This window comes from Cryptomeria japonica, chromosome 8 (genome assembly GCF_030272615.1).
Source record: "Cryptomeria japonica chromosome 8, Sugi_1.0, whole genome shotgun sequence".
In the NCBI taxonomy this organism is placed as follows: Eukaryota; Viridiplantae; Streptophyta; class Pinopsida; order Cupressales; family Cupressaceae; genus Cryptomeria; species Cryptomeria japonica.
The window spans coordinates 339,370,637-339,391,060 of NC_081412.1; positions in this window are offsets into that span (position 1 = coordinate 339,370,637).

The following is a 20,424-nucleotide window of genomic DNA, read 5'->3' on the forward strand; positions in this document are numbered from 1 at the left end:
TCGGCTTGAGAATCGGGACTTGTGTCTTGAAACCTTGTTGTGCCTTTAAACATTGATTTTGATGTTTTGAAACTAGAGCTTTCGAGCCACACGCTCTGAAATGAGGTTATAAGAGCAAGATGTGCATCAAAATCATGCTTTGACACTACAGGCTCGGGAATAGAGACTTGCATCTTGAAAGCTTGTTGTGCCTCCAAACACCAATTTTGATGCTTCAAAATCAAATATTTTGAGCCATAAGCTTCAAAACAAGGTTCTACCTCGATTTTGATGCTCTGAAACTAGGGCTTTTGAGGCATAATTTCTAAAAAAAGGTTCTAAGAGCATAATATGCATCAAAATTGAATTTTGATGCTACTGGCTCTAGAATCGAGGCTTGAATCTTGAAACCTTGTTGTTCCTCAAAATACTGATTACGATGCTCTGAAACTGGGGCTTTCAAGGCACAAGCTTCGAAATGAGGTTCTAAGAGCACGATGTGCGCCACAATCAGATTTTGCCGCTATTGACTCTAGAATCAGAACTTGCATCTTGAAACCTTGTTGTGCCTCCAAACATTGATTTTGATGTTCCAAAACTGGGTCTTTCGAGGCTTAAGCTCCAAAATGAACTTCTAAGAGAATGATGTGCGTCAAAATTGAATTTTGACGCTACAGGCTCTGAAATAGGGACTTGCTTCTTGCAACCTTGTTGTGCCTCCAAACACTGATTTTGATGTTTCAAAATTGGGGCTTTCGAGGCAAAAGCTCCACAAACAAGGTTCTAAGAGCACGATGTACGTCAAAATTACATTTTGACACTACCGACTGCGAAATCGCATCTTCCATCTTCTAACCTTGCGCCTCCAAACACTAATTTTGATGCTCTGAAACTGGGGATTTCAAGGCACAAGCTCCTAAACAAGGTTCTAAGAGCACCATGTGCTTCAAAATCGTATTTTGACACTACCAGCTCTGGAATCGGGACGTGCGTCTTGAAACCTTGTTGTGCCTCCAAACACCAATTTTGATGCTTTGAAACCGGGGCTTTCGAGGTGCAAGCTCTAAAACAAGGTTCTAAGAGAACGATGTGCATCAAAATTGAATTTTGATGCTACCAGCACGGGAATCAAGACTTGCATCTTAAAACCTTGTTGTGCCTCCAAAAATTGATTTTGATGTTCCAAAATCAGGGCTTTTAAGGCACAAGCTCCGAAATGATGTTCTAAGAGCATGATGTACATCAAAATTGTGTTTTGACACTACCGACTCTAGAATCAGGAATTGTGTCTTGCAACCTTGTTGTGCCTCCAAACACTAATTTTTATGCTCCAAAAATGAGGCTTTTGAGGCACAACCTCCGAAATGAAGTTCTAATAACACCATGTTTATCAAAATCGTGTTTTGACGCTATCGGCTTGAGAATCAGGATTGTGTCTTAAAACCTTGTTGTGCCTTTCAACATTGATTTTGATGTTTTGAAACTAGAGCTTTTGAGCCACGTGCTTCGAAATGAGGTTCTGAGAGCACGATGTGCATCAAATTCATGTTTTGACACTACAGGCTCCAGAATAGGGACTTGCATCTTGAAAGCTTGTTGTGCCTCCAAACACCAATTTTGATGCTTCAAAACCAAAGATTTTGAGGCATAAGCTCCAAAAAAAGGTTCTACCTTGATTTTGATGCTAAAGAGCTGGCGCTTTCGAGGCACAATTTCTAAAACAAGGTTCTAAGAGCAAAATGTGCATCAAAATTGAATTTTGATGATACTGGCTCTAGAATCGGGGCTTGCATCTTGAAACCTTGTTGTGCCTAAAAACACTAATTTTCATACTCAGAAACTGGGGCTTTCGAGGCACAAGCTTCAAAATGAGGTTCAAAGAGCACGATGTGCGCCAAAATCATATTTTAACACTATTGACTCTAGAATCGGGACTTGCATCTTGAAACCTTGTTGTGCCTCCAAATATTGATTTTGATGCTCCAAAACTGGGTCTTTCAAGGCACAAGCTCCAAAATGAGCTTCTAAGAGAATTATGTATGTCAAAATTGAATTTTGACGCTACAGGCTCCGGAATACGGACTTGCTTCTTGAAACCTTGTTGTGCCTCCAAACAGTGATTTTGATGTTTCAAAATTGGGGCTTTCGAGGCACAAGCTTTGTAAACGAGGTTCTAAGAGCACAATGTGTGTCAAAATCACGTTTTAACGCTACTGACTCCAAAATTGCGAGTTCCGTCTTGCAACCTTGTGCCTCCAAACACATATTTTGATGCTCTAAAACTGGGGCTTTCGAGGCACAAGCTCCTAAACAAGGTTCTAAGAGCACAATGTGCTTCAAAATTGCATTTGGACACTACTGGCTCTGGAATCGAAACTTGCATCTTGAAACATTATTGTGATTCCTACCACCAATTTTCATGCTCTGAAATAGGGGCTTTCGAGGTGCAAGCTTGGAAACAAGGTTCTAAGAGAACAATGTGAATCAAAATTGAATTTTGATGTTACCAACATGGGAATCGGGACTTGCATTTTGAAACCTTGTTGTGCCTCCAAACATTGATTTTGATGTTCCAAAATCAGGGCTTACAAGGCACAAGCTCCGAAATGAGGTTCTAAGAGCACGATGTACATCAAAATTGCATTTTGACATTACCGACTCTGGAATCGGGAATTGTGTCTTGAAACCTTGATGTGCCTCCAAACACTAATTTTTATGCTCCAAAATAAAGACTTTTGAGGCACAACCTCCGAAATGAGGTTCTAAGAACACCATGTTTGTCAAAATTGTGTTTTCATGCTATCAGCTTGAGAATCAAGATTTGTGTCTTCAAACCTTGTTGTGCCTTTAAACATTGATTTTGATGTTTTGAAATTGGAGCTTTCGAGCCACGCGCTCTGAAACGAGGTTCTAAGAGCACGATGTGCATCAAAATCACATTTTGACACTACAAGCTCCGGAATAGGGACTTGCGTCTTGAAAGCTTGGTGTGCCTCCAAACACCAATTTTGATGCTTCAAAACCAAAGATTTTGAGGCATAAGCTCCAAAACAAGGTTCTACCTCAATTTTGATGCTTCGAGACCAGGGCTTACGAGGCCCAAGATTCGAAATGAGGTTCTAAGAGCACGATTTGCGCCAAAATCAGATTTTGATGCTATTGACTATAGAATCGGGACTTGCATCTTGAAACCTTGTTGTGCCTCCAAACATTGATTTTGATGCTCCAAAACTGGGACTTGCTTTTTGAAACCTTGTTGTGTCTCCAAACACTGATTTTGATGTTCCAAAATTGGGGCTTTCGAGGCACAATCTCCGCAAATGAGGTTCTAAGATCACGATGTGCATCAAAATCATGTTTTGACACTACCGGCTCTGAAATCACGACTTCTGTCTTGCAACCTTGCACCTCCAAACACCAATTTTGATGCTCCAAAACTGAGGCTTTCGAGGCACAAGCTCCTAAACAAGGTTCTAAGAGCACAATGTGCTTCAAAATTCCATTTTGACACTACCGGCTCTGGAATTGGAACTTGCATCTTTAAACCTTGTTGTGCCTCGAAACACCAATTTTGATGCTCTCAAACCGGGGCTTTCGAGGTGCAAGCTCGGAAACAAGGTTCTAAGAGAACTATGTGCATCAAAATTGAATTTTGATTCTACCAGCACGGGAATCGAGACTTGCATCTTGAAACCTTCTTGTGCCTCCAAACATTGATTTTGATGTTCTAAAATCAGGGCTTTCAAAGCACAAGCTCGGAAATAAGGTTCTAAGAGCACGATGCACATCAAAATTGCATTTTGACGCTACCAACTCTGGAATCGGGAATTGTCTCTTGAAACCTTGTTGTGCCTATAAACATTGATTTTGATGTTTTGAAACTAGAGCTTTTGAGCCACACGCTCTGAAACAAGGTTCTAAGAGCACGATGTGCATCAAAATGATGTTTTGACAGTACAGACTCTGGAATAGGGACTTGCATCTTGAAAGCTTGTTGTGCCTCCAAACACCAATTTTGATGCTTCAAAACCAAATATTTTGATGTATAAGCTCCAAAACAAGGTTCTACCTCGATTTTGATGCTCCAAAACTGGGGCTTTCGAGGCACAATTTCTAAAACAAAATTCTAAGAGCACAATGTACATCAAAATTCAATTTTGATGCTACTGGCTCTAGAATCGAGGCTTGAATCTTGAAACCTTGTTGTACCTCAAAACATTGATTATGATGCTCTGAATCTAGTGCTTTCGAGGCACAACCTTCGAAATGAGGTTCTAAGAGCACGATGTGCGCCAAAATCAGATTTTGCCGCCATTGACTCTAGAATCAGGACTTGCATCTTAAAACCTTGTTGTGCCTCCAAACATTGATTTTGATGCTCCAAAACTGGGTCTTTCGAGTCAAAAGCTCTGAAATGAGCTTCTAAGAGAATGATGTGCGTCCAAATTGAATTTTGACGCTACAAGATCCGAAATATGGACTTGCTTCGTGAAACCTTGTTGTGCCTCCAAACAATTATTTTGATGTTTCAAAATCAGGGCTTTCAAGGCTCAAGCTCCGAAATGAACTTCTAAGAGAATGATGTGCGTCAAAATCAAATTTTGATGCTACAGGCTCCGGAATAGGGACTTCCTTCTTGCAACCTTCTTGTGCCTCCAAACATTGATTTTGATGTTTCAAAATCGGGGCTTTCAAGGCAAAACCTCCACAAACGAGGTTCTAAGAGCACGATGTGCATCAAAATTACGTTTTGACACTACTGGCTTCGAAATCGCATCTTCCATCTCGCAATCTTACGCCTCCAAACACCAATTTTGATGCTCTGAAACAGGGGTTTTCAATGCACAAGCTCCTAAACAAGATTCAAAGAGCACAATGTGCTTCAAAATCGTATTTTGACACTACTTGCTCTGGAATCGTGACTTGCGTCTTGAAACCTTGTTGGGCCTCCAAACACCAATTTTGATGCTCCAAAACTGGGGCTTTCGAGGCACAATTTCTAAAACAAAGTTCTAAGAGCACAATATGCATCGAAATTGAATTTTGATGCTACTGGCTCTAGAATCAGGGCTTGCATCTTGAAACCTTGTTGTACCTCAAAACATTGATTTTGATGCTCTGAAACCGAGGCTTTTGAGGCACAAGCTTTGTAATGAAGTTCTAAGAGCACGATGTGTGCCAAGATCAGATTTTGATGCTATTGACTCTAGAATCGAGACTTGCATCTTGAAACCTTGTTGTGCCTCCAAACATTGATTATGATGCTCCAAAACTGGGTCTTTCGAGGCACAAGCTCTGAATGAGCTTCTAAGAGAATGATGTGCGTCAAAATTTAAAGGCTCCAAAATAGGGACATGCTTCTTAAAACCTTGTTGTTCCTCCAAACACTGATTTTAATGTTTCAAAATCGGGGCTTTTGAGGCACAAGTTCCGCAAATGAGGTTCTAAGAGCATGATGTGCGTCAAAATCAAGTTTTGACACTACGAGCTCCAAAATCGTGACTTCCATCTTGCAACCTCGCACCTCCAAACATCAATTTTGATGCTTCGAAACTGGGGCTTTCGAGGCACAAGCTCCTAAACAAGGTTCTAAGAGCACATTGTGCTACAAAATTACATTTTGACACTAGCGGCTCTGAAATCGGGACTTGCGTCTTGAAACCTTGTTGTGTCTCCAAACACCAATTTTGATGCTCTGAAACTGAGGCTTTCAAGGTGCCAAGTCCGAAACAAGGTTCTAAGAGAACGATGTGCATCAAAATTGAATTTTGATGCTACCAGCATGAGAATTGGGACTTGCATCTTGAAACCTTGTTGTACCTCCAAACATTGATTTTGATGTTCCAAAATTAGGGCTTTCAAGGCACAAGCTCTGAAATGAGGTTCTAAGAGCACGATGTACATCAAAATTGCATTTTGACGCTATTGACTCTAGAATTGAGAATTGTGTCTTGAAACCTTGTTATTCCTTTAAACATTGATTTTGATGTTTTTAAACTGGAGCTTTTGAGCCACGCACTCCGAAACAAGGTTCTAAGAGCACGATGTGCATCAAAATCAAGTTTTGATACTATAGGCTCTAGAATAGGGACTTGCATCTTGAAATCTTGTTGTGCCACCAAACACCAATTTGGATGCTTCAGAACCCAAGATTTTGAGACGTAAGCTCCAAAACAAGGTTCTACCTCGATTTTAATGTTCCAAAACTAGGGCTTTCGAGGCACAATTTCTAAAACAAGGTTCTAAGAGCACAATGTGCATCAAAATTGAATTTTGATGCTACTGGCTCTAGAATCGGGGCTTGCATCTTGAAACCTTTTTGTGCTTCAAAACACTGATTTTGATACTCCAAAACTGGGGCTTTTGAGGCACAAGCTTCTGAATGAGATTCTAAGAGCACGATGTACACCAAAATCAGATTTTGACGCTATTGACTCTAGAATAGGGACTTGCATATTGAAACCTTGTTGTGCCTCCAAACATTGATTTTGATGCTCCAAAACTGGGTCTTTTGAGGCACAAGTTCTGAAATGAGCTTCTAAGAGAATGATGTGAGTCAAAATTGAATTTTGATGCTACAGGCTCCAGAATAGGGACTTGCATCTTGAAACCTTGGTGTGCCTCCAAACACTGATTTTGATGTTTCAAAATCAGGGCTTTTGAGGCACAAGCTCTGCAAACGAGGTCCTTAGAGCACGATGTGCATCAAAATCATGTTTTTACACTACCGGCTCTGAAATTGCGACTTCCGTCTTGTAACCTTGCGCCTCCAAAGACCAATTTTGACGCTCTGAAATCAGGGCTTACGAGGCACAAGCTCCTAAACAAGGTTCTAAGAGCACAATGTGCTTCAAAATCGCATTTTGACACTATTGGCTCTGGAATCGAGACTTGCTTCTTGAAACCTTGTTGTGCCTCCAAACACCAATTTTGATGCTCTGAAACTGGGGCTTTCGAGGTGCAAGCTCTTAAACAAGGTTCTAAGAGAACGATGTGCATCAAAATTGAATTTTGATGCTACCAGCTTGGGAATCGGGACTTGCATCTTGAAACCTTGTTGTACCTCAAAACATTGATTTTGATGTTCCAAAATTAGGGCTTTCAAGGCACAAGCTCCGAAATGAGGTTCTAAGAACACCATGTTTATCAAAATCGTGTTTTGACACTAATTTTAATATTTCAAAATCAAGGCTTTCAAGGCACAAGCTCCACAAACGAGGTTCTAAGAGCACGATGTGCGTCAAAATTAGGTTTTGATACTACCGGCTCCAAAATCGTGACTTCTGTCTTGCAACCTTGCGCCTCCAAACACCAATTTTGATGCTCTGAAACTGGGGCCTTCGAGACACCAGCTCCTAAACAAGTTTTTAAGAGCACATTGTGCTTCAAAATTGCATTTTGACACTACCCACTCTAGAATCAGGACTTGTATCTTGAAACCTTGTTGTGCCTCCAAACACCAAATTTGATGCTCTGAAACCAGGGCTTTCGAGGTGCAAGCTCTGAAACAAGGTTTTAAGAAAACGATGTGCATCAAAATTGAATTTTGATGCTACCGACTCTAGAATCGAGAATTGTGTCTTGAAACATTGTTGTGCCTCCAAAAACTAATTTTTATGCTCCAAAAATGAGGCTTTCGATGCACAACCTCCGAAATGAGGTTCTAAGAACGCCATGTTTATCAAAATCGTGTTTTGATGCTATTGGCTTTAGAATAGGGACTTGTGTCTTGAAACCTTGTTGTGCCTTTAAACATTAATTTTGATGTTTTGAAGCTAGAGCTTTCAAGCCACACGCTCCGAAACAAGGTTCTAAGAGCACAATGTAAATCAAAATCACGTTTTGACACTACAGGCTCTGGAATAGGGACTTGCGTCTTGAAAGCTTGTTGTGCCTCCAAACACCAATTTTGATGCTTCAAAAATGAATATTTTGAGGCATAAGCTCCAAAACAAGGTTCTACCTCGATTTTGGTGCTCCAAAACTGTGGCTTTTGAGGCACAATTTCTAAAACAAGGTTCTAAGAGCACAATGTGCATCAAAATTGAATTTTGATGCTACTGACTCTAGAATAGGCGCTTGCATCTTGAAACCTTATTGTGCCTCAAAACACTGATTTTCATGCTCTGAAATCGGGGCATTCGAGGCACAAGCTTCGAAATGAGGTTCAAAGAGCACAATGTGCGCCAAAATCAGATTTTGATGCTATTGACTCTAGAATTGGGACTTGCATCTTGAAACCTTGTTGTGCCTCCAAACATTGATTTTGATGCTGCAAAAATCGGTCTTTCGAGGCACAAGCTTTGAAAGGAGCTTCTAATTGAATGATGTGCATCAAAATCGAATTTTGACACTACAGGCTCTGGAATAAAGACTTGCTTCTTGAAACCTTGTTGTGCCTCCAAACACTAATTTTGATGTTTCAAAATCAGGGCTTTTGAGGCACAAGCTCCGCAAACGAGGTTCTAAGAGCACGATGTGCATCAAAATCACGTTTTGACACTACCGGCTCCGAAATCATGACTTCTAGCTTGCAACCTTGTGCCTCCAAACACCAATTTTGATGCTCCAAAACTGGGGCTTTCAAGGCACAAGCTCCTAAACAAGGTTCTAAGAGCACAATGTGCTTCAAAATCGCATTTTGACACTACCGGCTTTGGAATCGGGACTTGCGTGTTGAAATCTTGTTGCGCCTCCAAACACCAATTTTGATCCTCTGAAACCCAGGCTTTCGAGGTGCAAGATTCGAAACAAGGTTCGAAGAGAACGATGTATATCAAAATTGAATGATGTGGCTCTGGAATGAGGGCTTTCAAGGCACAAGCTCTAAAATGAGGTTCTAAGAGCACGATGTACATCAAAATGGCGATTTGACACTACCAACTCTAGAATCAGGAATTGTGTTTTGAAACCTTGTTGTGCCTCGAAACACTGATTTTGATGCTCTGAAACCGAGGCTTTCGAGGCACAAGCTTTGAAATGAGGTTCTAAGAGCACGATGTGCGCCAAAAATTAGATTTTGATGCTATTGACTCTAGAATCGGGACTAGCATCTTGAAACCTTGTTGTGCCTCCAAACATTGATTTTAATGCTCCAAAACTAGGTCTTTCGAGGCACAAGCTCCTAAATGAGCTTCTAAGAGAATGATGTGCGTCAAAATCAAATTTTGATGCTACAGGCTCCCAAATAGGGACTTGCTTCTTGAAACCTTGTTGTTCCTCCAAACACTGATTTTGATGTTTCAAAATCAGGGCTTTCAGAGCACAAGCTCTGCAAATGAGGTTCTAAGAGCACGATGTGCGTCAAAATCACATTTTGACACTACCGGCTCTGCAATCTAGACTTGCATCTTGAAACCTTGTTGTGCCTCCAAACACCAATTTTGATGCTTTGAAACCGGGACTTTTGAGCTACAAGCTCTGAAACAAGGTTCTAAGAGAACGATGTGCATCAAAATTTAGTTTTGATGCTACCAACACGGGAATCGGGACTTGCATATTGAAACCTTGTTGTGCCTCCAAACATATATTTTGATGTTCCAAAATCAAGACTTTCTAGGCACAAGCTCCAAAATGAGGTTCTAAGAGCACGATGTACATCAAAATTGTGTTTTGACACTACCGACTCTAGAATTAGGAATTGTGTCTTGAAACCTTGATGTGCCTCCAAACACTAATTTTTATGCTCCAAAAATGAGGCTTTTCAGGGACAACCTCTAAAATGAGGTTCTAAGAACACCATGTTTATCAAAATCGTGTTTTGACTCTATCGGCTTGAGAATCGGGACTTGTGTCTTGAAACCTTGTTGTGCCTTTAATAATTGATTTTGATGTTTTGAAACTGGAGCTTTCAATCCACGCACTCCGAAACCAGGTTCTAAGAGCATGATGTGCATCAAAATCATGTTTTGACACTACAGGCTTCGGATTTGGGACTTGCGTCTTGAAAGCTTGTTGTGCCTCCAAACACCAATTTTGATTCTTTAATACCAAAGAGTTTCAGGCATAAGCTCCAAAACAAGGTTCTACCTTGATTTTGATGCTCCAAAACAAGGACTTTTGAGGCACAATTTCTAAAACAAGGTTCTAAGAGCACAATGTGCATCAAAATTGAATTTTGATGCTACTGGCTCTAGAATCGGGGTTGCATCTCGAAACCTTGTTGTGCCTCCAAACACTGATTTTGATGCTCTAAAACAAAGGATTTCGAGGCAAAAGCTTCAAAATGAGGTTCTAAGAGTACGATGTGCGCCAAAATTAGATTTTGACACTTTTCACTCCAGAATCGGGACTTGCATCTTGAAACCTTTTTGTGCCTCCAAACACTGATTTTGATGTTTCAAAATCGAGGCTTTCGAGGCACAAGCTCCCCAAACAAGTTTCGAAGAGCACGATGTGCATCAAAATCATGTTTTGACACTACCGGCTACGAAACCGTGCCTTCCCTCTTGCAACCTTGCCCCTATAAACACCAATTTTGATTCTCTAAAATTGGGGCTTTCAAGGCACTAGCTCCTAAACAAGGTTCTAACAGCACAATGTGCTTTAAAATCGCATTTTGACACTACCAGCTCTGGAAACAAGACTTGCATCTTGAAACCTTGTTGTGCCTCCAAACACCAATTTTGATGCTCTAAAACCGGGGCTTTCAAGGTGCAAGCTCCGAAACAAGGTTCTAAGAGAACGATGCGCATCAAAATTGAATTTTCAAGCTACCAGTATGGGAATCGAGACTTGCATCTTGAAACCTTGTTGTTCCTCCAAACATTGATTTTGATGTTCCAAAATCAGGGATTTCAAGGCACAAGCTCTGAAATGAGGTTCTAAGACCACGATGTACATCAAAATTGCGTTTTGACGCTACCAACTCTAGAATCGGGAATTGTGTCTTGAAACCTTGTTGTGCCTCCAAACACTAATTTTTATGCTCCAAAAATGAGGCTTTTGAGTCACAACCTCCGAAATGAGGTTCTAAGAACACCATGTTTATCAAAATTGTGTTTTGACACTATCGTCTTGAGAATCAAGACTTGTGTCTTGAAACCTTGTTGTGCCTTTAAACATTGATTTTGATGTTTTGAAACTGGAGCTTTCAAGCCACGTGCTCCGAAACGAGGTTCTAGGAGCACGATGTGTATCAAAATCACATTTTGACGCTACAGGCTCCAGAATAGGGACTTACGTCTTGAAACCTTGTTGTGTCTCCAAACACCAAATTTTGATGCTTCAAAACCAAATATTTTGAGGCATATGCTCATAAACAAGGTTCTACCTCGATTTTGATGCTCCAAAATTGGGGCTTTTGAGGCACAATTTCTAAAACAAGGTTCTAAGAGCACAATGTGCATCAAAATTGAATTTTGATGTTACTGGCTCTAGAATCGGGGCTTGCATCTTGAAACCTTGTTGTGCCTCAAAACACTTATTTTCATGCTCCGAAACTGGGGCTTTTGAGGCACAAGCTTCGAAATGAGGTTCTAAGAGAACTATGTGTGCCAAAATCAGATTTTCATGCTATTGACTGTAGAATCAGGACTTGCATCTTGAAACCTTGTCGTGCCTCCAAACATTGATTTTGATGCTCCAAAACTGGGTCTTTCGAGGCAAAAGCTCTGAAATGAGCTTCTAAGAGAATGATGTGCGTCCAAATCAAATTTTGATGCTACAAGCTCTGGAATATGGACTTGCTTCGTGTAACCTTGTTGTGCCTCCAAACACTTATTTTGATGTTTCAAAATCAGGGCTTTTGAGGACAAAACTCCGCAAATGAGGTTTTAAGAGCACAATGTGCATCAAAATCATGTTTTGACACTACTGACTCCAAAATCGCGACTTCTGTCTTGCAACCTTGCGCCTCCAAACACCAATTTTGATACTCCAAAACCGGGGCTTTCAAGCCACAAGCTCCTAAACAAGGATCTAAGAGCACACTATGCTTCAAAATCACATTTTAACACTATCAGCTCTGGAATCAAGACTTGTGTCTTGAAACCTTGTTGTGCCTCCAAACACCAATTTTGATGCTCTGAAACTGGGTCTTTCGAGGTGAAAGCTCCGAAACAAGGTTCTAAGAGAACGATGTGCATCAAAATTGAATTTTGATGCTACCAGCATGGGAATCGGGACTTGCATCTTGAAACCTTATTGTGCCCCAAACATCGATTTTGATGTTCCAAAATTTGGGCTTTCAAGGCACAAGCTCCGAAATGAGGTTCTAAGAGCATGATGTACATCAAAATTGTGTTTTGATGATATCGACTCTAGAATCGGGAATTGTGTCTTGAAACCTTGTTGCGCCTCCAAACACTAATTTTTATGCTCCAAAATTGATGCTTTTGAGGCCCAACCTCTGAAATGAGGTTCTAAGAACACCATGTTTATCAAAATCATGTTTTGACACTATCAGCTTTAGAATCGGGACTTGTGTCTTGAAACCTTTTTGTGCCTTTAAACATTTATTTTGATGTTTTGAAAATGGAGCTTTCGAGCCACGCGCTCCGAAACGAGGTTCTGAGAGCACGATGTGCATCAAAATCACGTTTTGACACTACAGGCTCCGGAATAGGGACTTGTGTCTTGAAAGCTTGTTGTGCCTCCAAACACCAATTTTGATGCTTCAAAACCAAATATTTTGAGGTGTAAGCTCCAAAACTAGGGCTTTCGAGGCACAATTTCTAAAACAAGGTTTTAAGAGCACAATATGCATCGAAATCAAATTTTGATGCTACTGACTCTAGAATCGGGCCTTGTATCTTGAAACCTTGATGTGCCTCAAAACACTGATTTTGATGCTCCGATACCGGGGCTTTCAAGGTACAAGCTTCGAAATGAGGTTCTAAGAGCACGATGTGTGCCAAAATCAGATTTTGATGCTATTGACTCTAGAATCGAGACTTGCATCTTGAAACCTTGTTGCGCCTCCAAACATTGATTTTGATGCTCCAAAACTGGGTCTTTCAAGGCACAAGCTCTTAAATAAGCTTCTAAGAGAATGATGTGCATCAAAATCAAATTTTGACACTACAGGCTCCCGTATAGGGACTTGCTTCTTGAAACCTTGTTGTTCCTCCAAACACTAATTTTGATGTTTCAAAATCAGGGCTTTCAGAGCACAAGCTCCACAAACGAGGTTCTAAGAGTACGATGTGCATCAAAATCATGTTTTGACACTACCGGTTCCAAAATCGCGACTTCCATCTTGCAACCTTGTACCTCCAAACACCAATTTTGATGCTCCAAAACTGGGGCTTTCGAGGCACAAGCTCCTAAACAAGGTTCTAAGACCACAATGTGCTTCAAAATCGCATTTTGACAATACCAGCTCTAGAATCAGGACATGCATCTTGAAACCTAGTTGTGCCTCCAAACACCAATTTTGATGCTCTGAAACCGGGGCTATCGAGGTGCAAGCTCTAAAACAAGGTTCTAAGAGAACGATGTGCATCAAAATTGAATTTTGATGCTACCAGCATGGGAATCGGGACTTGCATCTTGAAACATTGTTGTGCCTCCAAACATTGATTTTGATGTTCCAAAATCAGGGCTTTCAAAGCACAAGCTCTGAAATGAGGTTCTAAGAGCACGATGTATATAAAAATTGCGTTTTGACGCTACCAACTCTGGAATCGGGAATTGTGTGTTGAAACCTTATTGTGCCTCCAAACACTAATTTTTATGCTCCAAAAATGAGGCTTTTGAGGCACAACCTCCGAAATGAGGTTCTAAGAACACCATGTTTATCAAAATCGTGTTTTGATGCTATCGGCTTGAGAATCAAAACTTGTGTCTTGAAACCTTGTTTTGCCTTTAAACATTGATTTTGATGTTTTGAAACTAGAGCTTTCAAGCCACGTGCTCCGAAATGAGGTCCTGAGAGCACGATGTGCATCAAAATCACGTTTTGACACTATAGGCTCCGGAATAGGGACTTGCATCTTGAAAGCTTGTTGTGCTTCCAAACACCAATTTTGATGCTTCAAAACCAAAGATTTTGAGGCGTAAGCTCCAAAACAAGGTTCTACCTGAATTTTGATGCTCCAAAACTGGGGCTTTTGAGGCACAATTTCTAAAACAAGGTTCTAAGAGCACAATGTGCATCGAAATTGAATTTTGATGCTACTGGCTCTATAATTGGGGCTTGCATGTTGAAACCTTATTGTGCCTCAAAACACTAATTTTGATGCTCCGAAACTGGGGCTTTCAAAGCACAAGCTTCGGAATGAGGTTCTAAGAGGACGATGTGCGCCAAAATCAGATTTTGACGCTATTGACTCTAGAATCAGGACTTGCATCTTCAAACCTTGTTGTGCCTACAAACATTGATTTTGATGCTCCAAAAATGGGTCTTTCAAGGCCCGAGCTTGGAAATGAGCTTCTAAGAGAACGATGTGCGTCAAAATTGAATTTTAATGCCACAGGCTCCGGAATAGGGACTTGCTTCTTTAAGCCTTGTTGTGCCTCCAAACACTGATTTTGATGTTTCAAAATTGGGGCTTTTGAGGCACAAGCTCCTCAAACGAGGTTCTAAGAGCACAATGTGCGTCAAAATCATGTTTTGACCTACCGGCTCCGAAATCACGACTTCCGTCTTGCAACCTTATGCCTCCAAACACCAATTTTGATGCTCCAAAACTAGGGCTTTCGAGACACAAGCTCCTAAACAAGGTTCTAAGAGCATAGTGTGCTTCAAAACCGCATTTTGACACTACCTGCTCTGGAATCGGGACTTGCCTCTTGAAACCTTGTTGTGCCTCCAAACACCAATTTTGATGCTCTAAAACTGGGGCTTTTGAGGTGCAAGCTCGAAAACAAGGTTCTAAGAGAACGATGTGCATCAAAATTGAATTTTGATGCTACCAGCACGGGAATCGGGACTTGCATCTTGAAACCTTGTTGTGCCTCCAAACATTGATTTTGATGTTCCAAAATCAGGGCTTTCAAGGCACAAGCTCCGAAATGAGGTTCTAAGAGCACGATGTATATCAAAATTGCATTTTAATGCTACCGACTCTGGAATCAAGAATTGTGTCTTGAAACCTTGTTTTGCCTCCAAACACTAATTTTTATGCTCCCAAAATGAGGCTTTTGAGGCACAACCTCCGAAATGAGGTTCTAAGAACACCATGTTTATCAAAATCGTGTTTTGACGCTATCGGCTTGAGAATCGGAACTTGTGTATTGAAACCTTGTTGTTCCTTTAAATATTGATTTTGATGTTTTGAAACTGGAGCTTTCGAGCCACGCACTTCGAAACGAGGTTTTGAGAGCACGATGTGCATCAAAATCATGTTTTGACACTACAGGCTCCAGAATAGGGATTTCCGTCTTGAAAGCTTGTTGTGCCTCCAAACACCAATTTTGATGCTTCAAAACCAAATATTTTGAGGCGTAAGCTCCAAAACAAGGTTCTACCTTGATTTTGATGCTCCAAAACTAAGGCTTTCGAGGCACAATTTCTAAAACAAGGTTCTAAGAGCACAATGTGCATCAAAAATGAATTTTGATGCTACTGGTGTAATACCCTAAAAATGGTCATCTAAACCATGGGCCCCTAATCTCGACAACATCACCAAGGTCCTAACCAAAGGCAATTAAATCAATCTTGAGCACATAATTAATTCTCCACTTACCAAATGTCACATGGCAAAGTCAATTACTCAATATTAATTAAATATTTATTTAATTAATTGAATCATTCCAAGAATATCATTTTGATCTATTTAATTTATTAAATATCCTAGCATATTTAATTAATTAATAAATTTGCGATTTAATTATGCAAAAGAGGAATTAATTTATTACAAAAGAGGAATTAATTACAAAGCAAGAGTTGAATTGAGAGAAATTAAACTTGAGATATTATTTCTTTTTCTAAATTTAGAAATTGAAATTAGAAAAGCAATTAATTGAATTATTAATTATTCTCTTAAATTAGAACTCAAAGCTTTTCAGAAAAAGAAGTTCAATTGCATTGAAAAGACTCTTTTCTTGAATAAATCAAAGAATTATCTATTTTTATCACAAGTGCATGGAATATAATTAAATCTTATTTTCCAATGCAACTTGAACTTCTTATTTAAATGCATTTCAATTAAACTATAATTAGAATCTATCTCAAGGTTAACTGAACCTGATTTCTCAATTATTTTCAATTAATCCTAAATTGAGCTTTTTCATCATCTCTCTTGTGAATTCTCTATAAATTCAGCCTTCAGCTCTCATTCAAAACACCCCAGAGATTTTTGAGAATATGCTTGGAGATTTATTATTATGTTGATTTTTCTCTGGAGTCATTGAATATATTGTGCTTGTTTTTTTATTATTTCCATATTTAGTTTTATTCATTATTGCTTGAATCCATATTGCTTGAATTTGATATTGCTTGAATCTTTCATCCATCTTGCATCCATTTAGCTTAATATCATGCTCATATAGATTAAATCCTTCATCTTGGTGTAGTCTAGTCACTGTTATTGGTTATAAAAATTTGAGAGCAATCTTATGCTCGCATCTTTTAGAAGGCAATTGGTCGATTTGTTATGGTTTTATTATTCATGCTTATATCTATCTAACCATACATGTAATGACTTAATTGAAGTGTTGTGTCTTGTAGATACAGATCCTTAGTCACTTTTTCACACACACATCTTTGGCACCCACCGTGGGGCTGAAGACTACATTTTTTCGACCTTTTTATTTTTGTTATTTTTTCAGGTTTTTGACTTTTTGGATTTTCAGTCATACAGCCTCTGCGTCATCTCGTACAATAATTTTCACAGGCTGAAACGACAAACTACAGGTGTCATACGATTAGGAATCTTGTATCATACGAGAAGGGATCCTGTATTGTACGAGCTTAAACTCTGTTGTACGATTCTGTATTTTTTTTGGTTAAAAAGCAAAAAATAGCAAATTTCATGATTTTTGGTTTTCTGATTTAAATTGATTATTCTGACGACTAACCCTGAATTGTCTTTTGTCTGTCTGAGAAATTTTCACAGCCTGATCAGTTTTTTGCATAACATTTGTCAAAGAATATGCTTGTCGCACAAAGACAATATGACTACTAATTCGTTGTCTTTGCAAGTTGCCTGAGAAGAATCAACTAAACATCGTGTATTCTTTAAATTCATTTTGTAGGCACCTAACTTGCTATCTGGTTAATGAACAAATCTGTCTTTCCTGTTTTAGAAAATTCTGAGAGGTAGGAGAGTATGCTCTTGTCTTCTTCAAGACAATCAGAAATCCAGACCCTTGAGGTGTTTTCTGTGTTTGAGATTTGTACATCTTTAGCAGGCCTGCCCTCGCGGGGAGCTTAAAAACTCTTAAGGCCTTTACGGCTGGTGTGAGGGGAACAACCTAAGTGGGAATGGCTAAACACCAAGTACTCCAACCCACTATAAAATAAACGTGATTTGATGAAGATCAAGTCAATGACAATGCTCAGGAATAGCTCTCCTCAGTACCTTCGGGTATATTGAACCTTGGTTTTCAAGGCTGGGAGACCTCTTAATTGAGTTTATATATCGACACGCTAAACGGAACCCTTAATAGATCCAATTAAAATTAGAAGCTACCCGGTTCACCTCTGAAAGGGAGATAATCTTTGTGCAAGAGAGATAGTAACTCTCCCAAGATACTTGTCATTTCATGCCCCCATTAGCGTTTGGAGTCGGATAATATGGCGTTGAGAATCCATTACATGAGACTTAGCGAACGTATTCTGAATAGCTATTGGGTGTGTACCTGAGTCTACAAGCTAAGGTTTTCTTTCCTCACCAAATTCCGTAGGGCTTGCATGCTGTGATTGGGGTTACTATTCATACTATGTGTTTTCTGTGTTTTCATCCTTGAAACAAAAAAACTTAAATACCAAAATTGGAGAAAATAAGAAACAAGCTCAGTGATCAAAAACTCTATCCATGTCAAAACTAGTCTATCTTAAGTCAAAATTCTATCCAAAACTAGTCTATCCGGGTCAAAAATCAGTCCATCTCAGAATTGGTCATACTCAGTTGTCATACTCAGCTATCAAAAAACTCATAATTTTAGTCTCTGCCCTGTGAATAGTCGTACGAACCTGATCATTTATCGTCCTGCATCACATCCCGTGTCATACGAGTCTGCTAATTTTTAGTCCTGCAGCATATCCTCTGTCATACGAAATAAGAAGTCTGTCATCGTGAGTTAAATCCCATGTTGTATGAAATAGAACTGTACTGAATCCTTTATCATTCGGGACATACCCATTTGTCGTACGGTACTAGGCAGCAACTCGTACAAAACAGAACCTGGAACTATTATATTATCGTCTGGCTCAGAAAATCTTGTCATACGAATCTCTGGTTTTGTCAGTATAGAGCAATCAAACTTGTCTAAAATAGTCTACAGTGAATATAATACTGGTTATCATAATCCTAAGCATAAACAGATCAAGATATTGTACCTCTGCCATTTGTGTTGCACGATTTGGTCAATCATCTTTCAGCTAGTTCAATCAACTACCTATCAAACTTAAGTCACTTAGATATTGTCTTACACAGGATAGATCATTCCTTAAACCAGACCAAATCTTAGTCACTACTCAAGAATCAATTTAGATAAACGTCTTATACAAGATAGATCTTTCCTGAAACCAGACTAAATCTCAGTTGTTTCTCTCAAACAAATACGTTAACCGAACAACTAGCTCTGAAATTGATCTTGACCTCTGTCTCACAAATAGCTTTAGGTCACACTAATCCATAAAAATGCCTATTCAAACCAGGAGTTCTCGTAAGAAAGAAGCCAAAGGCAAAGGACAAACCTTCACATATCAAGATAACCCATATTACATGGAGGACCCGTTCACTTACAAACCTTCGTCATCGAGGGTACCAATTTTTGATGAACCTGAATCTCCCACTATATATGAGACGGGACACAACGACAAGAACAAGGACAACCTTAGCATTCACGAAACTGATAATAATTCCTCATCAAGTGAAGATGAAGAAGGCACTGAACCTCCAGAAAAAGATATTCTTGACTGTCAAAAGGACAAAGACTTTAGAAAAATGATGAAAGCTATCTTGGCTAGAGAGAAGGAAGACTATTTCTTACAATTAGAAAAACAAGGTACCAAACTTCCTACTGGATATGATGTTCAGACACTCGTTACTAAAAAGTAAGAGTCACCTATACTCGCAGTGAACAGATGATTACAAGCCTTACAGATGGACCTCACGGAACTGAAAAATATGGATAAGTCCCCAAAACATACTCTCTCGAGACAATATGCCCCTTTCCATTTGACAAAAATATATACATGCCTCCATTTCCTCCACGAGTTGAGATCCCAAAATTTGACAAATATGATGGTACCTTAGATCCTCAAGATCATGTCAGAGAGTTTTGTGTTTCCTATATGGAGTTCATGCATGATCAAACATATCTCATGCGCCTTTTCCCGAGGAGTTTGGGAGGACAAGCCATGGAATGGTTCTCAAGTCTACCTAAAGGAATAAAAATGTTTGAAGAGCTAATCCAGCTATTTTTACAATAATACTCATACAACATTCAACATCATGTGACTATGATCGATCTTTGCAATACTAAACAGAAAATAGGGGAACCTTTTCTCACTTTCCTCCAATGTTGGAGAAAGATGTTCTCTAGGTATCCATGACCTATCCCGGACTCTGAGAAAATGGATATATTTGTCAACAACTTGGTCCTAGAATTGAAATATAGTATCCAAATGCAAGTACACCCATCATTTAACAAAATGGTAGATAATTCCATTTGAATGGAAGATGTGCTCATAAAGAAGGGGGATATCTCACCTTGGAAAGAAACACAACCAGGATCTAGCTCTAAAGAGAAGAACAAATATTGGAAATTTGGCAAAGACAACAACAAGAATGTTGTCAATGATGGAGTAGTAGACACTATTAAAACCAACTCAAATCCCACAATATTCAACTTGGCTAGTGGCACACAAGCACTCAAAGCTGCTAAAGCTGCAACAGAAAACCCTTCGAAGAAAACAAAAGAGTGGTTCAAAGAGAAACCTTGGCTCTCCAAACCTAAGCGTGATTTCACTCCTCTCAAAGAATCATATGAATCCACTTTCAAAACTCTATTGGCAAACAACCTGATAACACTACCAGATAATTCCAGACCATATGATCCAGAAGTCAAACCAAGATGGTGGAGAGAAAATGAATACTGTGACTTCCATCGAAATAAAGGTCATAATATAAACTATTGCATGAAGCTCAAACATGAGATTCAAGATCTCATAGATGCTGGTAAAATCCCGATCATAAAGCATTTAAAGACCCTTTACCTGCTAACGAACAAGGTGATTCCTCAAAGACCAAAGGCGGTGCCAAAGTAAACTATACTTATACCAGCAATGACAATGTCATTAACATGATTGAGCCTTCCCAATCAGAATATTGC